Raw genomic sequence first — 24,708 nt, forward strand, 5'->3', positions numbered from 1 at the left:
CTGATACCTTCTCTTCTCTCTCCAGTACAGCTATATAAGCTTCGGAAGTGTAGTAGTCTTGTCTGTACTGCTCACCACTGTATTCTCAGGCCCAATATAGGCCCTGTCACATAACTGGCACTAATAAATACAGATTTTGCAGCTGGAAACTGGAATATGCTACTGTGCAATGTGGCAGTTGTCAAAACTCAGGTTTAGAAACATTTGTCCATATACACAAATATGCCATTTCTGGAGCCAGAGCTAAGGACATTGCCTCTTTATAGACAGGCTGGCTTGAGGACTTGTTTATTGGTCTCTTCTAGAACATTGCAAAGATACGTCACCTCTTCTTAGCAGGGCTTCTTTTCTCCTGGTTTAAGTGATCTCCAGGAGCCTTTATTTTTTAAAGTTTATTATTTTAAGAGAGAGATAGAGTGCAAGCAGGGGAGGGGCAGAGAAAGAGATTCAGAGAGAGAGAGAGAGACAGAGCGACAGAGAGACAGAGAGAGAATACCAAGCATGCTCCACATTGTCAGTGTAGAGTCCAAGTTGGCGCTCGAACTCACGAACTGCCAGATCATAATGTGACCTGAATTCAAAAGTCAGGCGCTTAACCTACTGAGCCATCCAGGAGCCCCTGGGAACCTTTAAATATAGGATTGCTCATCAATTATAACAGTGTATGCTCCAGCTCAGTGCTCTTGAATGAATTTAAATGCTTAGCAATGCTGAGAAAAATATTTATGGACATTTGCCTGAAAAATATCCAGTCCATTATTCTAGATAGTCTACATTTTATAGATTGATTTTGTCAGACCATTATCAAGATATTCATTGGGATCATGCCAAATTGGTCTAGTGTAGAATTTTTTTTTAACTGAGTTATATCATGGTGTATATTCTCTGATCTATACTGATGGACCTTATAAGAAAGAGCTTTAAAACAGCTCATGTCTAAGCCATACAGAGAAAGACAGATACCATATGGTTTCACTCTTATGTGGATCCTGAGAAACATAACAGAAACCCATGGGGAAGGGGAAGGAAAAAAAAAAAAAAAAGAGGTTAGAGTGGGAGAGAGCCAAAGCATTAGAGACTGTTAAAAACTGAGAACAAACTGAGGGTTGATGGGGGGTGGGAGGGAGGGCAGGGTGGGTGATGGGTATTGAGGAGGGCACCTTTTGGGATGAGCACTGGGTGTTGTATGGAAACCAATTTGACAGTAAATTTCATATATTAAAAAATAAAAAAAATAAAAAAAATAAAAAATAAAAAAAAAAAAACAGCTCATGTCTGATTTTTCTGTAAATATGTTATTGAGGATGATATCTATTCCATTACATGGTATACTCTCTAGGACGATCTCTACTATGAAATTATTTTCTTTCTCAGATAGAAGAATAATTATTTTCAATAGATTTGTGTTGCTTATGGACATTGAAATTTAGAGGATTTATTCACATATATATTTTAAAAGCATTACAATTAATGTTTATCACATGTTTACTATAAGCTAGGTATCATATAAAAATACTTTATGTGGGTTATCCCATTTCATTCTCATAATAACCCTACTACATAGGTATTGTTATTACTCTTATTTTACAGATAAAGAAACTGAGGTGCAGAGAGGGTAAATAATTGTCCACAGTTATTAGAACTGGGACATATTAGAACTGGGAAATATTGGAACCAAATTGTGAACATAGCCTAACTTATGTAGGCTGTCTTTCACATAGATCTAGCTTATATTTCTGAAGTTTATTTTTCTTTTGTTTCATTTTTTTATCTGCTTAAACGATCTTAAATTATTGTGGGAAAATGTGGAGTATAATAAAGTGAAAAATATACCAAGCTGCTTTTCCTTATGAGCATTATCTCTTATCACAAATCTGAAATAAATGAATAGGTAGGAAATCAAGTAGACAATGTTAAAAACTGCATCTTTATTACAGGAAGCTGTTTATTAACTATTATTCTTTTCTAAGTGCATATTTCAACTTTGTGTTGTAAATTAACCTCTCTTTTTCTTGGGTCATTTTCTCAAATTACACCCATGGGAGATTAAATTCTCTTTTTCTTGGGTTATTTTCTCAAACTACAGTAACTTGTTATGTTACTGAAGATTAGCTGTGCCTATAGTATTATGTTCAGTCAATTATGATGAATTCTCTGCCTAAAGTTTCATCCTTTGACAGTTTCCCACACATTCTCCACTTAGCAGTCAGAGAGGTCTTTCTAAATGTTGGTACATTTGCTTATGTCATTCTCCTGCTTAAAACCCATCAAGGGCTCTTGATTCCTCTCAGGACACTTTCTCAGTTCCTTATCATGGCTCACAGAGTGTTTAAGGATCCAGGGTTCACTTTAGTTTTGTCCCTCCCACATTTTCTGTAGCCATCCTAACTTAGTTCTACTTTTGAGAGGGAGTCCTTCTCTCTCTACATCTAGGCCTTCACACTCTATGTAGAACAACTTCCTGCTTCTATTTTCATGTGCCTGGCTGTAAAGTGTCTGTTAGTTTTCAGCCTAGGTATTTCCTCTGTTCAATGTAGGCTCCTCCTTTACTGCTCCATGGCCCTCGGGTTTATCCTACCAGAGCTGTGCTGATTTATCCATTTGTCCTTTTCAACGGGAAACCAAATTCCATTAAAAAAAATTTTTTTTTAATGTTTATCTATTTTGAGAGAGAGACAGAGACAGAGAGAGAGGCCGAGAGAGAGGGAAACAGAACCCTAAGCAGGCTCCAGCTCTGAGCTGTCAGCATAGAGCCTGCAAAATCCTCTTTAAAAGAGGAGTGTTTCTGGGCGCCTGGGTGGCTCAGTTGGTTAAGCGACCTTCAGCTCAGGTCACGATCTCGTGGTTCCTGAGTTGGAGCCCTGCCTTGGGCTCTGTGCTGACAGCTCAGAGCCTGGAGCCTGCTTCAGATTCTGTGTCTCCCTCTCTCTCTGCCCCTCCCCCGCTCACATTCTGTCTCTCCTTCAAAAGTAAATAAACATTAAAAAAAGTTAAAAAAAAAAAAAAAGAGGAGTGTTTCTAGTTCACTATCTTGTTCTTTGCCTCTACTGTAGAGATCAGCATTTAATAAGCCCACAGTATTTTTCTTTTCAAAAATTGAATGTCTTTTATAGGTATTATATATGTATTTATTTATACTCTCCTTAAATATATCACATTATTGATATAGGTCCCACCCAACTGTTCTGTCTCAACCTGAGTTTGAATTCCAATTTCCCTACTTACCAGTTGTGTGGCTTTGGGTACATTAAACAAAGTTTTAGTGTCTTCATTTTAAAATCTAGTGGCATGGAGTGCCTGGGTAGTTCAGTCAGTTAAGTGTTAGACTCTTGATCTCAACTCAGGTCATGATCTGGCAGTTTGTGGGATTGAGCCCCACGTTGGGCTCTATGCTGACAGCGTGGAGCCTGCTTGGGATTCTATCTCTCCCTCTCTCTCTGCCCCTTCCTTGCTTTTATACGCACATGTTCTCTCTCTCTCTCTCTCTCAAAATAAATAAATAAACTTTAAAAAAATAAAATAGGGGAGCCTGTGTGGCTCCCTCAGTCAAGTGTCCAACACTTGATTTAGGCTTAGGTCATGATCGTTCAGTTTGTGAGCTTGAGCCCCATATCGGACTCTGTGCTGACAGTTCAGAGCCTGCTTGAGATTCTCTCTCTCCCTCTCTCTGCCCCACCCGGCTACTCTCTCTCTGTCTCTCAAAATAAATAAATAAAACTTAAACAAATTTTAAAAAATAAAATAAAATCTAGTGGTGCTTAGCTAATAGAGTTGTAATGAGTAGTACCTGTGATAAGACATAAAACACTTAGTACTTGGAACGTAGTAAGTTTTTCTTCTAATATCAGGTGTTCTGTTTTGTTTTGTTTGTATTATGAAGATTAGTAACTGGCTGTGGGGACAAGCATAGGTTCTGTGTATTCAAATCCTGGTGTGGTTTCTTATTGGATATGTAAGTTTGTTCCCAGAGAGTCTCTTTTCTTACACATAAAATGTGAATAATAGTAATATTCACTTGAACAGGTTACTGTGAGGTTTAGGAAAGATAACATAAATAAAATCCTTAGGATATTATCTGGTACACAGCAGAGGCTTAATAAGTGTTAGATATTGTTATTACCAAATTTATCCCTGTCACCAGTTCATCAGTTCACTGAAGTCACAGATTTCTGTTTGTTCATCTTTGAAGTCCTAGCATCAGTGTTTTGCATTAGTTCCTTGCATATATTAATGTGTCTACATGTAAAATAATAATGACCTTGAGAATAGTAAAGGACTGAACTATTGTTGTCCACTTACAACTTCGTGTGACTTAGTGCATCAGCCAGTTGAAATTGGGGTATCTAGGGACAGAAGTTAGTTTTGGGGTGAATCATTGGATGTGGAGACATTTTGCAGTAAAGATAAGGCTATATGATGACACTATCTTTAGAGAAAGGTATGTCAGCAGTTGAGAAGGAAATGCAGCAAGGTTAATTGGGAGAGCTTCAAGAAAAAAATTTAACCTAATTCTCAGTTTTAGTTATGATTAGCTTTAGGGGATAGTTTCAGTGCTAATCCAAGGAAAGAGAAGAAAGGAATTTTGTAAGTGGGCCAGCTTTGCATGGTATTGTTTTCCGACAGGAATCAAATCCATATGATAAGATAATTTGGTAAATAGGCCTTGTATGTTTTTTTTAGAGCTGAGGTTTATTTGAATAGACTAGACAATATGCCCAGGAGGATGTGCATTAATTAGTAAGCTATTAGTGTTAAATTGCTGCTAATTTGGAGTTGGTAATTGAAAGGACCTAGAAGGCTACAGAATGGTGCTGACAGCACTTTGGGACAGAAGGAAATTTGAAACAGCTCTTGTGTATCTCATTTTTCAGTGATAAAAGACAAGGTTTGTTTCACTTGAATAAATTAACTGTTATCTGAACTTCCAGTCTTCCTTTAAAAATTACAATTAAATATGGTATAGCGGTAAGTGTGAGTTCCCTTCAAAGTTCAGTTTGGAATACACCACACGTGGGCGTGCAAGATTACTAAGTATTTTCTAAAATTGTAGTCAGTTAAAAATGGGAAACTTGGTCGGGTTAACATAACTCAAAATGCTTCTTAAATGTAATTCTGTGTTTATAGAGGGGGAAAAAACAATAATTTAATATGAATATACAATTTAAAAAATCACCCATGTAGTTATAATTCTTTATATATAATAAAATTGAAGTTCCACTTCCAGAATGATAGTGTAAGGCTCTATGTGGATTGCTTCCAAGGAAATAATCATAACTGGTGAGATTATTTTAAAAACCCAACAATGTAAAGTCTCTGGAAATTGTCCTAAATGCATAAAGAAAAAGGAGAAATATGTATTTAAGAAAATCTACTAAGTCGCTGCAAGGTTAGTGAGAATCTAGGGTCCTTGAGCCTCCCTGTCACACCCCAGCTGGATGTGATGGAGACTCCACTCTGGGCAGTATGGTCAAGGACAGGGGCTACTTCTTCTTCCAATTTCTAGTCAAGGACTATGCTATCCCTCAGGAAGAGGAGACCACTCTTCTTTCTTATCAGCCTCAGTTCCGTGTTGCAGAGGCCAAATTCCAGGCAAGTGTAGCCATGAGTTTAGAAGCTCCCTTCATCCAGCCAATTCCCACTCTTCCCCATGCTTCTGTGCAGCAGGGTGGGGATGCTGGGGCCTCAATCCCCCTTGCCATAGCTCATCATGGTTGGAAGGTCCATGCTGGGAGATACAAGCCTAAAAGGACAGGCAATCACCCTGCCCAGCGTCCTGCTCCTAAAGCAGAAGTGTCCCTCTGACAGAAGCAGGCCAGTGTCTCTGCTCTCCAGGTCCAGAGTAGTGTCTCAGAGAGGTAGTGCATAAGAGAGCACCAAAAAGGATTTATTTGAAACAGAGAGTGGGTAAATTCAAGCCTGAGGCTTCCCTGAAAAAAAAAATGGAGATTTTGGTACTAAGTAATTAAGAGGATGCGGTAGCATCATTAGAGCAACAAACTAAACCTTCTGCTAGCTAGTTTCCCAGAGGGAACCAGGGAAAGAGAAATTGGAGCTCTTATACCTCCTGGGGAGAATGTAAAATGATGAAGTTGCTTTGGAAACAGGCTGGCTGTTCTGCAAAAGGTTAAACATAGAAGTTACCCTATGACTCAGCAATTTTACTCTTAGTCTATGAAAAGCAAGGAAAACATATGTCCACACAAAATTTTTACATGAATCTTCATAGCATTATTCAATTATTCATAATACACATAAAGTGGAAACAACACAAGTGTTCATCAGCTGATGAACAGATAAATGAAATGTAGTATATCCAAACAATGGAATATTATTCGGTAAGACTAAGAAATGGAATATCAACATATGCTATCAAATGGATAAACCTTGAAAAGCTATTGAGTGAAGTAAGTTAGTCACAAGAGGTCACATATTGTATGATTCTATTTGCATGAAATGTCCAGAATAGGCAAGCCTATAGAGATTAGCGATAGAAAATGGGTTAGTTGCCTAGGGTGGGGAGGGGTTGGGAGAAATGAAGAGTGACTTTAATAAGTAAGGGATTTCTTTTGGGATGATGAAAATGTTCTAAAATTGACTGAGGTGATGGTTGAACAACTCTGTGAGTATCTTAAAAACCACTGAAGTGTGTACCTTAAATGGGTAAATGGTAAATTATGTAAATTATCTCTCAAAAAGATGATAAGAAAAATGAATTGAAACTTGTTCTTACAAATGGCTGTTTGCTTTTTCCTCACCTGGTCCATAATTGACTGAGTGGCCACACTCTTGTGCCTTGTATTAGATCACACTGCTCATTGAGGACATTATTTTTTTCTTCACTTAGGGTGAGTCTACAATTTGGTATGTGGTATATGTGCACATGTGTGTGCATATCGACAATTTTGTTCAAGTACAATTGACATTCAATAAGCTGCACATATTTAAAGTATACAGTTTGATAATTTTTGACAGATATATATATATATATATATATATATATATATATATATATATATATATATATATTTCTGTGAAACGTTGACCAATATCAAGATAATGAACATATTCATCATTCTAAAAAGTGTCCCTTCATAATCCCTCTCTTCTGGTCTTCCCTATTCTTTCTCCTTCCCCAGGCAACTACTTATCTACTGTCTATTATTATAGATTTGCTTGTGTTTCCTAGAATTTTATATAGATGGAATCCTACAGTGCATATTTTTTATTTGTTTGGCTTCTTTCTATAAACATAACGATTTGAAAAAGGTCCATTGTATAGTACATATCCATAGTTCATTTCATTTTATTGCTGAACTGTATGACATTTTATGGATATATCATTTTTTATCCACTTATTTTTTGATGGAAATTTATATTTTTCCAGTGTTGAGCTATTATAAGTAAAGCATCAATGGACAATAGTGTACAAATCTTTGTGTGAATATATATTGTATTTCTCTTGGGTAAATACTTAGGAGTGAAATGATTAGGTCATGTGGTAAGCATATGATAGGCTTTAAAAAATTGCCACATTGTTTTCTAAAGTGATTGTACCATTTTATACTCTATCACCAGTGTTATGAAAGTAACAGTTCCTCTACATCCTCACCAACAGGTGGTATGATCAGTTTTGGAATTTTTAACAGTCTAATGGGTGCATAGTCATAACACATTGCAGTTTTAATTTGTATTTCCCTAATCATGTTGAGCACCTTTCCATATGCTTGCCATCTGTATATCTTTGGAGAAGTGTCCAAATCTCTCTCTCTCTCTCTCTCTCTCTCTCTCTCTCTCTCTCTGTGTGTGTGTGTGTGTGTGTGTTGTTATTTTGTTATTGAGTTTTGAGATAGAAGGCCTTTATTAGATATATGGCTGATAAATAATTTCTCCCACTTTGTGACTGATCTTCTTTTCTCTTGATAGTCCTTCAAAAAAAACAGAGTTTTAGATTTTGATGAAATCCAGGTAGCTAATTTATCTTTTATGGATTTAGTTATTGTGTTGCATCTGAAAAACTGCAGAACTCAAGAAAATGGAGAACTTTCCAATCTCCAATGTTTTCTTTTAGAAGTTTTATAGCTTAGGGTTTACACTTAGTCACTAACCAATATATTCTACTGCCTCCCTTTACTCTTCTTGGAATTCCAATCCTAGTCTTTTACTATCTTTAAGTATCTTTAAAATAGTTATTATCATGGTTTTATTTAAATTCAGCTAAATTAATCAACTACAGATATACAAAACTGCTTTAATATATCCCAGTTGTAGGATGTATCTTTTTCCAATAAAAAATTATTTTCCAAAGGATGGGCTTATCTCATTTCCATGGCAATAGATATTTTTCATTCAGGGGTAGAAATAAACTCTTAAACCAAATTCTAGATCTCAAGTTACCCATCCTTTTCTTTCTTTATTGTGTTTCGTACAAATTAACTTACAGAAATACAATAATCATGGTTGTAGAAATGTCATTTACACTGACCCCAATTTCAATCATGTTTTTCTCCTTAATCCAACAGGATGATAAAAAAATGTAACTTTTATGGCAATGAGGATTTTATGAACTGTTACTAATTATTTGAGTCAAAAGCACATAATGCACTAAGATTCCAGTGAAATACAACTTAGACCCAACTACTTAGCATTTGTACAGTGTAGTGTGATAGTGCCCTTTGTTGCATGCAGAAGCTTCATGTCACCTGGGCTTTAGTGTCTTAGTACCATCTGTTGAGGTTTTGCAGGCTAATGTAGTGGACGCTAAGGGCCAGAAGAATTGGGGGAAAAAAGGACCAGTACTGCCATTTCCTTGCTTTTGGAAGGAGGCAAATTATTTAGTGCCTCTTAGTTTAGTGTCATGACTATTGACTAGGGATGTTATCTTTTCTATTCTTTCACTGGAGCCAAGATTAGGAGCAGATGACATCGTAGACATGAAAAGTATACAGACTTGCCACTAATTAAGGTATTAGAGCCACTTTTCTTTCTTTTTTTTTTAAACTGAGCATGAAACTGATGGAACTGTAATTTATTTATTTATTTTTAGTTTTCAAATGTTTATTTTTGAGAGAGAGAGAGAGAGAGAGAGAGAGAGACAGAGTGCAAGTGGGGAAGGGACAGAGAGAGGGAGACACAGAATCTGAAGCAGGTTCCAAGCTCTGAGTTGTCAGCACAGAGCCGGATGCGGGGCTCAAACCCACACAAATCGTGAGATCATGACCTGAGCTGAATTCTGCCGCTTAACCAACTGAGCCACCCAGGTGCCCCTGATGGACCTATATATAATTTAACCAGTAAGGACAATGGGAGTATTTTGCATATCATGGAACTGCAAATTATTAGGACAACTAATAATGTTGATTTTTCACTCTGCCAAAGCCTATTGGCTTGAGTGTTTTATATATGCTTTCTCATTTACACCTTAGAAAAACTTTTTGAGAAAAATATTAACTCTATTTTGAACTCTGGGTGAGGTGATATAGAGTAGTGTTCACTGTGTATACTCTGGAATCATATTTCCTGAGTTCAAATCCTGGATTTGCCATGTTTAACTGCCATGACCTTGTCCAAGTTATTGATCTTTCTGTGTCTCAGATTCTTCATTTGTGAGATTTGAGTTATAACTTACACAGTTTTAATGAGAATCAAATAAGTTAATACATGAGAAACGCTTAAGGTAGTGCCTGGCATGAAGTACTCACTCAAGGTACCCATTTACTATTAATTAATAAATTTATAATACCTATTTATAATTAGTTAATACACTGTGGCAAAGAAAGGTGAAATGACTTGTTACCCTTGGTAGTACTTGGTTAATACATGTTTTTTAAACCCAAATTCACTGATGCCAAATCTGCATTATTTGTATAATCTTATAAGATAATTCATCATTGTTATCTTGTGATATTTACTATATATAGTAGAGTGGGGGGATAATGTATAAATGAATGAGTTAATCTTTAACGTTACTCTTCTTCTGACCCCAAAAAAGGTGTTCCAAATGGTTAAGAGTATAGAAATATTTCATTGATTGAAATAGTTGGAAAAACCTGCTCATAAAGAGAAATGTCTACTATGCTAATAGGTGAAATGACAATGACTTTTTATGATATTGAAATCATGTAATGCAAAGATAGAATCCAACGACAGCTTATTTGATGTGTTGTAAGTGCAGGGCACATGTGTGCTGTATTAAAAGTATATGAGGAACCTAGATAATTTGACTACTGGGAATCCTGAACCCCTGGTGATGATGACTCATCCAGATTCGGCATCTTAATGCTTTTTCCTGAAGAAATATATTTCTCCTCTACAAGAAGCCCCATATCCAAGGAAATTATTTTCTTCATACGTCACAGGCTTGACTGGAGGAGATCATTACACAGGCCAAAACCTGAGTGTATTTGAAAATAGTGTGAATAGAAAATTATCATTGTTGCCCGAATGTTAAGAGGTTATAGGGATGGCAAGGAAATAATTAATAACAAAGATATTATCATCTTAATAACATACATTATAGTCTTAGAGGCATAGGGATTTGGTGGGAGGAATAGACACTCGGAAACCTCATAGCAAATTCAATTACCAAGGATGGAGATTGGACACCCAGGAGAAGTACACTCTGATTATTTTCAGATTTGTTTCCAGGCAACATGGTTAATGTGCAATGTAAGCACAGCTTCATTAGATCTGATAAAAATATTCAATTCCTTGCCACTTTTTCTATGAACAAGAGCTATACATAGATACATATCTATTTCTATTTCTATCTTTATACTCAATTATTTGCCACCCTTTCTGCAAACAAGATCTTGGCTCTAGGTCTTCTCCAATATGACACCCCAAATGACATTCTCTGCAGGATACGTCAGTATTTAGTGACTCAAAGTGATCCTGAGTTATGGAGGGTATAATTCAGTCCTTCATAAGGTAGACTATAGGTGTTAGTGGAGATTTGATTTTGTTTACGTTAAGTGGCTTCAATTTAACAGTTGTCCCTCATGGGTCCACTGAAGTTCTTCTGGTGAATACAGTTTGGGTGTGGCATTTAGATTGCTTGTATATTTAGGAGCTCTCAAACCAAATCAGCATCGCTAGTTGCCCATTAAACTTTAGAAATTTCATTTTCAATGACTTTCTTTATGATAGGCTGATACTTCACATATATCTGGACAATTGCACCATCATATTTAATGCTCATTCAAATATTTGACTTGCCAAACATGATGGAGGGTTTCTTTGGAGCAACACTGAATAATCATATGCTGTAATTTGGCTTGCGATGGTCCTATTTCTCTAGTCATTGGTAATAATCCACTCTCTGAATTACAAGACACTGGCCCATGGGTAGGAGGTACTAAAACTGATGGAAACAGTAGGCCCACTGTTAAAGTGGTAACTAAGGAGGGTCCACACTATGGATGTAATGAGTCAGCGATAGTCACTTTACAGTGCAGGTGCACATGTTTAATAAAATTGAGATCTTTGGCAAACCCTGACTATTCAGATTTCTATCACGTTAGGTGTTTTCCTAGGCATTCTCAGATTGTTTTTTGTAGGTATTTCTGTTTGGCTCAGAATTTTTGCCATTTTTTAACTTCTTAGAGTTAGCCATCATTAGCAGATTGATGTGATTCTTTCTAAACCTTGCTCTGTAGATCAATAATCACACATGCATATGTGCACATGCACTTTTTCTTTTGACATAAATGAGCTCATGCTTTACACATTGTTCTGTTATTTTCTTTTCTCACTAACATATTTTGGACATGCTTCCATTTCAATGTGTGTGCATAAATAATATTCTCTGACAGGTGCACAGTATCTCACTGCAGAGATGGTGCATTGTACTGCACTAGATCATTACACACACTTACAAAATTAAGTGTCCTTTTACTGCAAGTTAGAAAAACATATTTTGAGCTAGCTTATTTTAAAACATCAATATATTATAAGAAAGCATTGGTGTCTCACATAATCAAGAACAGGGGAACAGAGCTGTGATCTTAAGAGAAAGCTGGATTTGAGGACTTGAGTAATACCACACTCATGGCTTCTATTTATGTATATTTAGACTTTTAACTCCTGCAGAATGGGTCACTTTGACTATGTAGTACAGAGGACAGAAAGCATATACAATGATAGATCTCAATTATATACATATAATTATATGTATACAATTATAACATATATTATAATTAATTACATTATAATTCAGCTGCACAGACATTGCCTTTTTATGCTCAGTTCTGATTCTAAATTCCCAGGAAATCTCCAGTGTGATCCATATAGGTCCATCTCTGGTCCAATCAAGTTAGGTGAAGAAAGGTAACATCATTGTGCAAAATGACTGCTAGAATTCTTTGGCTATTTACAGGCAGGTAAGAGCAAAGAAGAGTTCCTAGGAAATAAAAGGATGGACAAAAAACCCTGCGAGGGATTAATGGAAACATTTCTGTTCAATTAACAATTGTTTGGAACTTAGGTTCAAATATTTTCTTATTACAGTAGCTCCCCCTTATCTACAAGGTATGCGTTCCAAGACCCCCAGTAGATGCCTGAAATCATGGATAGTACTGAACCCTATATACACCATGTTTTTTTCCTATACATATACATGCCTATGATAAAGTTTAATGTAGAAATTAAGCATAGTAAGAGATTAACAACATTAACTAATAATAAAGTAGGACAATTTTAATGATATACTGTGATAAGTTATGTGAGTGTGGTCTCTCTCTTTCAAAATATTGCAATGTTCTCAACTTTCTTCTTTTTGCGATGATGTAAGAGGATAAAATGCCTCCTGGATGAGCTGATGTGATGTGAATGATGCAGTATTAGGCTACTATTGACCTTCTGATGCTACCTCAGAAGATGATCATCTGCTTTTGGACCATGGTTGACCAGATAACTGAAACTTTGGATAAGGAGATACAACTATACAAATAATGCTATTATAAATATCTTTTAAAACATAACTTGGCACATTTATGTAAATCAATATTTAGAGTAAATTTCAGAAATGGAATGTATGGAATGTATAAATGTATTTTAGTTTACAATTTTATAGTGACAAAGTTGAGACCAATTTAGATTCCCTTCTGTAGTGAGTGAGTATGAATGGAGGTGTTTCTCTACAAATTTATCAACATGGAATATTATTATTTTTTTTATGTTTTTGCCTATACAACTGGTATAAATATCTTGGTAAGGTAAATATATCTTGCTTTAATAAAATTTTATTAGCTATTACACCTTATCATCAAGTTTGTGTATTGCAGTGCTGAACTGGGGTTTCTCCACAAAGTATTTAAGGGCAATCCCTCCATATTCAGCTGTCCTGCTTTCAGATCCCAGTGAAATCTGCCTACCCTTCCCAAGACTCAATTTCCAAGGAAACCATCAAGTAATTCCTAGTTTAAAAGCTTACACAATAATACACAATCAAGTCCTTCTTCTTTTTCCACTCTCCCTGCCCCCAGCTTCGTTTACTGTCTTGTATTTGTTGGATATCCATTTTACTCATTAAATTGTTCCTTTACAGGCTTTGTATTTCATCTTTATAACTTTAATAAACCCAGCGTCTAGCACAGTATCAATAAATATTTGTTTGTAAACTGATTGCCTATAGTTCTCAGGCTGATGGCCCTCCAGGAGACCTGAGTCTTTAGCCTGGCCACTATGGCTAGGTCTTTGGCATGAAGTGTTTTCTCTGGACCATAGTTTTCCTATGCATACAATCAGAGAGTTCAACTAGATAATCACTAAACTTTTTTTTTTTAACTAAGAGTCTATGATAATATGTTGCTTTTTAAATTACAGGTGAAAATTTTCTGTATGTATTATAAAATAACAATGTAAATAATATGTTATCTAATTATAAATTTCCATCTAACAAATCTACAGAATTTAATTCAGATGTGGCATTACTTACAAAATGGAATGTTTTAGTTAGTTGTCACCTCTCTGCAGTGTGTTAGCCCCATCTAGTGAATGATTAATGAATTCTCAAAAGCTAGTAGCATATGAACATCTTTAAAGTTGCTGCTGAATCATATGTCATCTTGTTTGTAGTCTTTGAGCCTTTGCTATTTCAGATCGAGCCAAGATTGAAAGAGGAATTTACTGTGAGATTAGTTTTGGAAATGTTTAAATGCCTTTGTAGAATACATTCATTTTAAGAGTAGAGCAAAATGAAGAGTTGTAATCTATTTATCAAATCCCACCCTCTGTTTTTATTTTTACCAAATATATAAATAAACATAGCTTAGTCATACTTTCCCCATTTTCTTTCCCTAACAATAATTACACTTACCTAATTTTAGCTGATTATTTTCATATTTACCTTCATCTCTTAAATGACACATTTATTGTTATTGTTTGAATTTTTTTTTTTTTTTTTTTTTTTTTTTTTTGCTTCAAGCATTTCAAGCATTAGAAAAGGAGTTAACTGTCTGTTTTTTGAGAACATAGCATATATGCTGAGGCAGATAATATATTCTGAGAAATATAAACTTTCCTGGTCATTTTTTTTCCCCCAGGAGTTGTCCTGCTTTATCATTTGCTTGGTTTTCTACATAGTTGTCACTAATTTAGCCTCAAATTTGTTGCCCATTAAAAATCAAGGCTATGAACACATCAAGTATTCTGTTTATTCCGTCTTCCTGCAAAAGTCCTTCCCAGGGCCTTCTGACCCACTCCAACCTGGTTAGATTTTTCCTTCTTGCCTGGAAAAAGGCTCCTATCCTGGACCTGCCTTCATTATTATCCTGAGAAGTCCTCTCTTGCCCCGATTGTTGGGTCTCCTGTTTCCTTTGCCATGTTTCATCTGTGGCTTACTTATATTTTGATGAGATTCATCCACCAAAATCTCCAGAGAAAGAGTGCATGGGAAAAGTAGTTTTGAGATTTTGTGTGATGCATATAGTGAATTTGGAATTCTGCATTAACTCCAAACTTCTTTTAGTGTTTCAGCAGACCGTAAAGCTTAAAACTACATTTCCCAGCCTTCCTCGCAGTGGGGTCCTAGAAGTGCGGTAGTTTGTGCCAAGGAGATAAACACACACAAGTTCTGAAGGTATAAGTGAGGAAGATGCCAACCTTTGCTGGCAAGCATCACCGTGGATCGGAACAGTAGTCCCCCGAGGTTTCATTTTCCTCGTTTGAGTTACCCGCCATCAACCTCGGTGGTCCTCCTCACGAATCCTCGGAAGGTCAGTTGTAACCTAACTAGGTCACAGTGCCTGCGTCATTTCCCAGGCACTTGGTCTCATCACGTAGGCATTTTATCATCTCACATCATTACAAGAAGAAGGGTGAGTACAGTACAATGATATTTAAAATTTTTTTAATGTTCATTTATTTTTGAGAGAGAGAGCACAAGCAGGGGAGAGCCAGAGAGAGAGAGAGGGAGACACAGAATCCGAAGCAGGCTCCAGGTTCCGAGATGTCAGCACAGAGCCCAACAACCCACGAACTGTGAGATCATGACCTGAGTCGAAGTAGGATGCTTAACCAACTGAGCCACCCAGGCGCCCCTAGTACAATATTTTGAGAGACCACATTTACATAACTTTTATGACGGTATATTGCAATTGTTCTATTTTATTATTAGTTATTGTTAATCTCTGACTGTGCCCAATTTATACCTTTAATTTTATCGTAAGTATGTAGGTATAGGGGAGAAAGTAATATTCAGAGAGTTCGATACTCTCTGTGGTCTTGGAACATATCACCAGCAAATACGGGGAGACTACTGTATCTTTTGATCATGGAGGCTCCTGGGTGTGGTGGGCGTGGAACACTAGAAGTCTCAGTATCCCTTTGGTGGTCGGCTTTGGCAGCAAAACTCTCAGTCAACCCTGAAAGCTCAACCCAAAGTCTGTTTCCTCAGTCGGTTCGTACACTGTAATTGTTTAAAACTCACTATGATGGATTTTTTTTCTTGCACTGGACTTTGCATGATAAATATTATATGTGGTAGTTTGGTTAGATACAGAATTCTAAATTTGAAAAAGTCTTCATTTAAATTTCTAGTGTTTGTGTCATGAATTTTGAAGCCATCTTTAGACTCTGATCCAATGTATGTGATTTTTTTCTTCTCCTTTGGAAGCTAGCGGAAAGTATTCTATGTCTCTAGTGTTCTGAAAATTCAACATGTGCCATAGTTTGTCTATGTCCATCCATCATGCTGTGCTCTTGGTGGATCTTTTCAGTGTGGAAACTCATGTCTTTATTTGCTGGAAAATCTCTTAATGGCTTTGATGATTATTTCCTTTCCCAAGTTTCCTTTGTTCCTTTATTTTGGAACTGATACTTTTGGTTTTTGGACTCTTTGGACTGGCCCTGTAGTTTTATCTTCTCTCTTATTTTCCATCCTTTAAACTTTTTAAAATAGGAGCTGCCCTGAATTTTACTTTTTAACTTATGTAGTAAAAATTAAAAGAATTTTACTGTTATTGATTTCTATTTCAAGAGCACTTCTAAAAGTTAAAAATAGAACTACCTTACTATCCAGCAATTGCACTACTAGATATTTACACAGAGGATACAAAAATACTGATTCAAAGGGACACATGCACCCCAATGTTCATAGCAGCATTATTACAATAGCCAAATTATGGAAAGAGCCCAAATGTCCATTGGTTGATGAATGGATAAAGAAGTGGTAGTATATATTATTGGAATATTATTCAGCCATAAAAAGAATGAAATCTTGCCATTTGCAATGATGTAGGTGGAGCTAGAGTGTACTATGTTAAGTGATATAAGTCAGTCAGAGAAAAACAAATACCATATGATTTCAATCACATGTGGAATTTAAGAAAGAAAACAGATGAACATGGGGGAAAAAAAAGAGAGGTGAGCCATAAAACAGACTATTAACTATAGAGAACAAACTGAGGTTACTAGAGGGGAGGTGTGTTAAATGGGTGATGAGTATTAAGAGGGCACTTGTGATGAGCACTGGGTGTTGTATGTAAGTGATGAATCACTATATTCTACTCCTGAACCCAATATTACACTATATGTTAACTAACTGGAATTTAAGTGAAAATTTGAAGCAAACAAAAAGAAGGCACACTCCTTTTGAGTTATCTAATGTTCCATTTTGATAGTATCTTTTTCTAACTTTATTATTATATTTTTGTTATTGCTTTTAACTATATGCATACTATCTCTTTATAGTCTGTTTTTTTTAATTGCTTCCCCTGCCACCCCCCCCCCCCCACCGCCTTTTGATTTGACCTTGATCTTTTAATAGAGACTTTCCTGAAGTGCCTGATAATCTTTATTTGCTGCTCATAAATAGCAGTGAGTAAAGGCTGGTTGGAAACTCCAAGAGTGTGGTTAGGTGTGTCAGCTGTGAGCTTTACTACAGGATGCTCTGGCACAAGCTACCTGTTTCCCTCTTGGGATACCGGAGACCCAAGTGGCTCTGTCCCAGTATCTTGTATGCATTCTGCAGTAGACGGGGTCAAGAAGAGTGTCTCTGCCCTGAGAGACTACACGCCTTCTCTAACGGACAGGGACTCTCTTTCACTGTTGCAAACAGTAAAACTGATTTTTGCCACTGAAAGGGAGGGGACCTGGGGATTTGACTATTTCTTAAGCAGACTTTGAATGAATCCTCCTTATTAATCTCTTCTTTTCACTCCAGCTTCCAGAAGGGCTAGAGGCTGCCAATTCCAGAGCACTTTGGTGATTCTGCATGGTAAATTGGCATGCTTCTTGGATCTCCTCATTGACTTTTAAGATTTTAGTTTCTCAAATGCATCTACTTTTCGACTTCCAAAAGTTTGTTGCTATTTTGACCCTTCTCTTGTTCTCTTCTACCCATGGATTTGTTTTTTGAAACAACTTCCTCTTTGTAGGAATTTGGGAAAGAGAAAAAATAGATGTATGTCCTCGATACTGTGTGATTAATTTGATTTAATTTATATTGATGTGATTCTTGAGATAATACATCATTTCATAGATGAATGCTAATGAATATATGTATACGTATGTGTGTGTGATTGCATATATATATATATATATTATATACATGTGTGTATATTTAGGTGATCAATTGTGATTTTGATGCCAGTAAACACAGAAAAAGGTGGTAGTTTGGAGAGAAGCGTTTGTGATGCTTAGTAGTGATAATGAAGGGAAGATTAGGGAACAAGAAGAAATGTATCTGTTCCCTATTTTAGCTACTGTCTTTTAGGGGCTTAGTCTCTTGGAAGAAGGTTTGGGGTGTGTGTGTGTGTGTGTGTGTGTGTGTGTGTGTGTGTGTGTGTTTTGATTGTCACAATGGTGCACTTTGGTAAATTAGTCCCTTAAAGTATTAAGTACTGGACCTATAAAAATTTTACTGCAATACTTTACCAAATCATACTCAAGTGATTTTGAAATTTAATGTAGCTTCTTAGAAATGTAGTTAGAGAGCAATATGAGTCTACTACAAAAAAAATTGTATTTAGGCAGATAAAGTGGGGAAATGGTAATTATGCATTTAAGTCTGGTCATAAAAGTATTTTCATTTTAAACATATGAATACAAGTCTCGTGGATTTAGGAAAAAAGTAGAATTAGGTAAGACAAGCAATGTAGCCATAGTGGGGAAAAATATTACATATTTTTATCCGTATGTGTACTTAGCAAATATATGCAGACACACTAGACATGAGAGATGTAGCAGTGAACTACATTCTCAAAGAACTTACTTTCTAGAAGGTCATGACAAACAATAAGCACAGACTTGAATAGGAAGTACAGAAGTGAAGAAGGTGCATCAGGGGTGGCCAGGCAAGACCTCTCTGAGTTGGTGACCATTTTTACTCAGAAATCTAAGAGACCTGAGAGAGAACCCTACAGATGTGTGTAGGGGGATTCTGGGAAAAAAGACACTTGTGTTTGTCAGCCAACTGAAACTAGCTCCAGAAAAACAAAACAACCACCCAAGCAACCAACCAACAAAAAACCTCAATCCTATTCAAAACTAGAGCTCCAAAGATTAGGTGTGACATAGATAAAGTTGACTGATGTCTTCAGACCTCTCTGCCATGCCCTAGAGCTTGCTCTGTTCTCTCTATGCTGTTTTCCTTTTCGGGCAGGCCACCCCCACATGGCAATAGGATGGTCACTGGAAGGTCAATGTGTAGACTGTCCTCATTAGTTGTAGTGATCCTAGAGAAGAGAAGATAACCCTCCTTGGAACTGAATTTATGTCAATACCCCAGAAAGATTTTGGTTGGTCTTGCTTGGGTGCTGTGCCTATTCTTGGACCAGTCATGTTCTTTACATTGTAATGTACTCTGATTTGCCAGTCTGGGTCACACATGTATTCCCACATGTACACCCCAGAAAAATGTGGGGTGGGGGATCATCTGATTGGCAGCTAAAATCGGTTAGAGTTGGTAGTGGATTGATTCTTAAAAGTTCTCCAACTTAAGAGAGAAGGCTTTAAAAAAATCCCACAGATAATCACATTTAAATATGGAAACTTTGAAAGAGAATTATTGAGGGGATAAAGTTTATTTTTATCTTATGTATGCTTTTAAAAATTTGTCTTCTAGCAGGTAATTAAAATAGGACTAAGTGTATTACCTCCTTAGGAAGTGACTTCAGTCTAAGGGGCTATGCTAGGAAAGGATTACCTTCCAAAAAATAATATAATGAAAGACTGCTAGGACCTGGTTCTGGTCTTAATTTCAAGAGAGTTAGGCAAAGAAGTGATTGTAAGATTTTAACCATGTGAAGCGTACCTTACTTGTTTAAGATTTGTGAAAGAGGCCCTAGGAAGGAATTGAAATGCACTCAGCTGGAGCATTGTCTCCATCAGGATAGATTATGCTGCAATACAAAAAGCCCAATTATGATTGGCTGAAACTAGGAAGATTTCTTTCTTTCTCAAACTACATGTCATAGTCAGCAGGTGGGCTCTGCTCCCAGTGTTCGCTCAGAGACCCAGGCTGGCCGGGTAGCTGCCACCTGAAAGTTCTCCAGTCACCATGGCAGAAATTAAGATAGCTCTAAATTGTTTCACAAGCTTAATTATATGCTCCAACCTGAGAGGGACGCATGTCACTTTTGCTCACAACTCAATGGCCAGAAATAGTTAAATGACCTCATCCTTCCTCAAAGGGACCAGGAGGCACAATCCTTCCATGTGACTAGAAAGACTGCAAAGATTTTGGTAAATATCATGAATGACTAACATAAATATTTATGATTCTTACTCATTGGAAACCATGCCAGAGGATTATAGGACAGGGGCATAGTTTCAGCCGGAAGAGAGAAAGAAAAGAAAGAAGTGGAAAATTTGACATCTGTACAGTCACTGGGCTAGAACAAAAATTTGTGGAAAAGCCTAAAACCATCATATTAAGCAATATATATGAATGTCAATGTTAATTTTTTTTAAAAAATTAAAAAAAATTTAGAAATTATTGAAATTGGGTATTAGAAATTACTTGTGCTAGGATAAATTTATATATGGTATAATTTGGAGAAAAGTCAACTATACAAATAATTGTGGTAACAAGCTCCTGAATTCTGCACTGAATCTTTTGTCCACATATCAATAAATAAATAAAATATAATTTAGAATAAAATACCGTTAGAATATTCTGAAACTGAATAAAAGTCAATTAAAGGGCAATCAATTTTTTACTTTCAAATGAAAGCAAATGCTTATAAATTAAAATGGATGAGTTGAAACAATGTCATTTATAAGATAAGAGATTTCTGCAATTTTCTTTTTTGTGGCATCCCCTATTTTCCACTAACATTCCATTCTTATCACTTTAAATCACCTTTGGCATTGACTTCAGTAGGATTACAAATGAATGAATGGCAGGCAAAGTGCTGTAAAGCGTGTGGCTTTGTGGGAACATGGGGTGGAGCAGATCTCTGTGAACACCTTATGTTTGCTGAGCACCACAGACCCAGGGCACTTCTCGAGCCCATGTCTGCCAAACGCCTGCTTTAGTATGCTAGGAGCTCACTGCAGACATGGAGTATAGAAAGACTGGACAAGGGTAGATTATCAGGGGGATCCAGCATTAGATCTGGATGCTTGAGGGTTCACAATTGTGTTTTTATTGTCTGTATGATCATTTAGGGGATTCATTATAAACCATGTGTTGTAGATGTGTATGTTAATTAAAATCATCTGTTGGAAGGATAATTAGTTAGCATTTGAAGAATCCTAAACAAAATCAATCTTTTGATGTTCATGACTTGGCACTTCTAACACACAGGCTGCTCTTTCTCCGTGTGCTTTGCTGATATTCCTCTTCCTGGCCTCTAAACTTAGAATGCTCCAGGGCTCTGTACTTGGGTCTCCTATTTTCTCTCTCATGGTGCCCCTTATGTCTATCCTTCATCCTCACAGCAGCCAGAGAGATAATGTCACTCCTCTGCTCAGAAGTAACATATTTGCAATATATCATGAGTCCTGCCCACATATATTTTATGTAAATAATAAACACAGCCACATAGAAAATAGCATTACATGTTTTACAAGGAACAATATACCTAACACATTATAGTTTGAAGGGATGTGAGTGAAAAGTGGGAATGAAGGAGAGAGTGATAAAGAAATGGGGTCTTACGTGGACCCACCAGGAAAATGTTACATGACTGAAGAAATACATTAACTCAACTTTTTTGAACCTGAGATTCAAAAGAAAAAAAATCAGCCCATAAGGTTGTATATGTTTTTGAGTGTATGTCTGTGACATATAATATTTTACTTGAAAATATTACACCCAAGCAAGCACTTATGAGCTTTGCAATTAGTATTTTGTTTAACCTCTTGGAATCGAATTGTTCTCCTTCAAACCAGGTATCTTTTTTGGTGGAATGAACCAGGGAGTAGTATGATTTGCAACTCTTTCATCACTATTAAAGCTTTTGGAATCTCAAATCTTAGATCTGTGCCAGATTTGGACGTTCATCCCTTTTCCATTCTAGCTTGCTTAAATACTAAAACATTCTAAAGGTCAGCCTGTACTTTCAATAAATTAGAATAAATAGTGGAATATTTCATAAAAAATAAAATTAATTACATTTGAATGCTTGCTGCTTTACAGCCTTTGAAGGAATTACGGGCACAGGATGAAACATGACTATTTCTATGTACAAGTCCTGTCTCAGTTAATTTAAGTGACAAAAAGACAAAATTGTACTGGAGTACCATGTATGCAGCTTATATAATGAGCTACATTCTTAAATTCTGCAATAAAAATGTATAAGAACTTTAGCTTATATATTTAGGGCAGGAAAAGGTACACTTTAGGCATTTTAAAAATTGCTGAGTATTATCGTCAGAAAATACTATTAAGAAATCCAATCCATTTTGTTTGGAAGTAAATGTGAGTGGAGCTGTTGGCTTCAAGGGGACATTAAATCCCTTTTTCTATCAGCAATTTGGTATCTATTAAAGAGATGTTTCTGTGTTTATAGGCACTCCTATGCCTCACACCATCCTAATGGAACTTTAATACATAAAAGTTCAAGAGTTGAAGGAGACTGCATAGGCTGTTACATTGTTAAAAGAGAGGTTTGACTCATGTGGGTTGTCTCTGTGCTTGCTAGATGTGGCTTAGTTTAAGATGAGCCTGATCTGTGACAATCCTGTGCTTAGTTGTAAGAAAATGTATGAATATTAGAAAGAGAAAATAACTTCTGGGGAGAAAACACTAGCTGTCATTTATTGAATACCTAGTATATGATAGCTATGGTATTAGGTATGCTATAGACAGAGCCTTTAATTTTAACATAATTTAATACTTATATTTACAGCAGTATTCTACAGAGAAGAACTGGTTGCTCAGAGAGTTTTAGTGAGTTTCTCAACTTCAAAAATAAAAAGTAAGGTGAGAGTTGAACTCAGGTCTCTTTGGTGTCCCAGTATATTACTAAAGCATCTATATTTGCATATCTGGACATTCTAATTTGTCTTTGTTAGATACATATAATTTTACTTTTTGCATAAAAGTATCTGTGGAATGACAGTGAAGTTCTGAGACCTTTTATTTATTCTTTTATTTATTCTTAAATAAAAGTAAAGAATTTAGTTTATCATTTGAATATTTTATCGGTATTACATATAAATATCCAGATATTTAAAACACTTTTTATAGTAGCATACGGGCAAAACAGGAATATTGGACTGAATTTAGGCTTTTGTCCAGCTATATTTTATCATGTTTTATAGCCTAAGATATACATTAATAAGTAGTTTACTTGGATGTTAGTTAAACTTGTTGTGTTAATCATTTCACAATATATATACATATCAGATAATTATGTTGTACACCTTAAACTTATATTGTGTTGCAAGTCAACTATATCTCAATAAAACTGGAAAAAATAGCTTTGACTTCCACAACAGAGACTTAAATGCCTTCTTTTTCTGGACATTGGTTAAGCAGCTGGTTGCTTACATTAATCTATTTTCTGTCTTGAGCACTTGGGACCTGAAGTGGAGCAAGAGGCCAGTGTTTTAATTTTTTCTATTGTGTTTTGAATGACATGTGAAAGAACGCTGTGCAGTACAAGGCTAAGATGGAGATTTGCATGTCAGTGCTCACGTGGTGGCTGACAGAAACTAATATCCAGGTAGGAACACTGGCTTGGGTATTGCAAGGGCTGGTCCCACTGTGATGTGCTGTTTCAGTCTTGGATCACGATGAACTCCCTGTCTTTGGGACTTTGCTCATTTGTAGAGCCACAGGGCAGATACAGCACAAGTGATTTTTCGTGTGTAAAATTTAAAATATATTACAGTAAAGTGCAGATTCTTACAACAATCACAATAGATGATGTAAGTATTTTGCTAAGATAGGTATTTTACTCTTGAATTTCTAAAAATATGAGGTAATATAATATAATTTAATATTATATTACCTCATATTTTATTAATTTTATTAATATTAATAATATAATATAATATTTTAAGAGTCTTTTAAGAATCAGGCCCACAAAGATGACTCTTTCTCCTTGAAATTATGATCAAGTCAAAATTCTGATATGACCTACCATGGAAAAAGAGATAAATACAGCTAAGAATGAAATAAAAGATTACTTTGAGGATGTGACGTGAAATTCTATGAAAACGAGCCAAAATTCAAAGGAGTAAAATATTAAAGTATTTCTTATATTGTCTGAGGACCACCTGCATTGGATTCTCCTGGTGTTGTTGGAGGAAGAGTATGAGTCAAGATGTAGATGTTGGTCACACTTCAGAACCACTGAGTCAAGATCTGTGGGGGTGCGACTGAGGAATCTGCATTTTCACAAGCCTTGCATGTGATCCTTATGGTCTCTAATCTTTGGCGTTCAGTGCATTGGGCTTTGAATATAATCCATCCCAATTCCATGCATTTCATATTTTAATTGCACATGTTCAGAAAATACAGTGAGAGAAGAAAGTTATTTTATAAATATGAAAAAAATCACTCGCTATCTCTATAACAATTGCAAAACTGCATTTTGATTGTAATGAGATTGAAATTTGGATCCTTCTGGAGCTCTCATTCTTAAAAAAAGAATGAGCACCTTTAGTTTACCTTCTATGAAGCATTTTAATTTGATCTTGAATAAGATGATTGCTTTATTGTTAGGTAAACAGAATTAGAATAACATCTTGGCTCTCTAACAATGATATATTATGCATATATGTATTTCCTATGGGAAGAGAATGGCTTGGGAGGCA

This window comes from Panthera pardus, unplaced genomic scaffold (assembly GCF_024362965.1).
Source record: "Panthera pardus isolate Hobbes unplaced genomic scaffold, ASM2436296v1 HiC_scaffold_7, whole genome shotgun sequence".
Taxonomy (NCBI): Eukaryota; Metazoa; Chordata; class Mammalia; order Carnivora; family Felidae; genus Panthera; species Panthera pardus.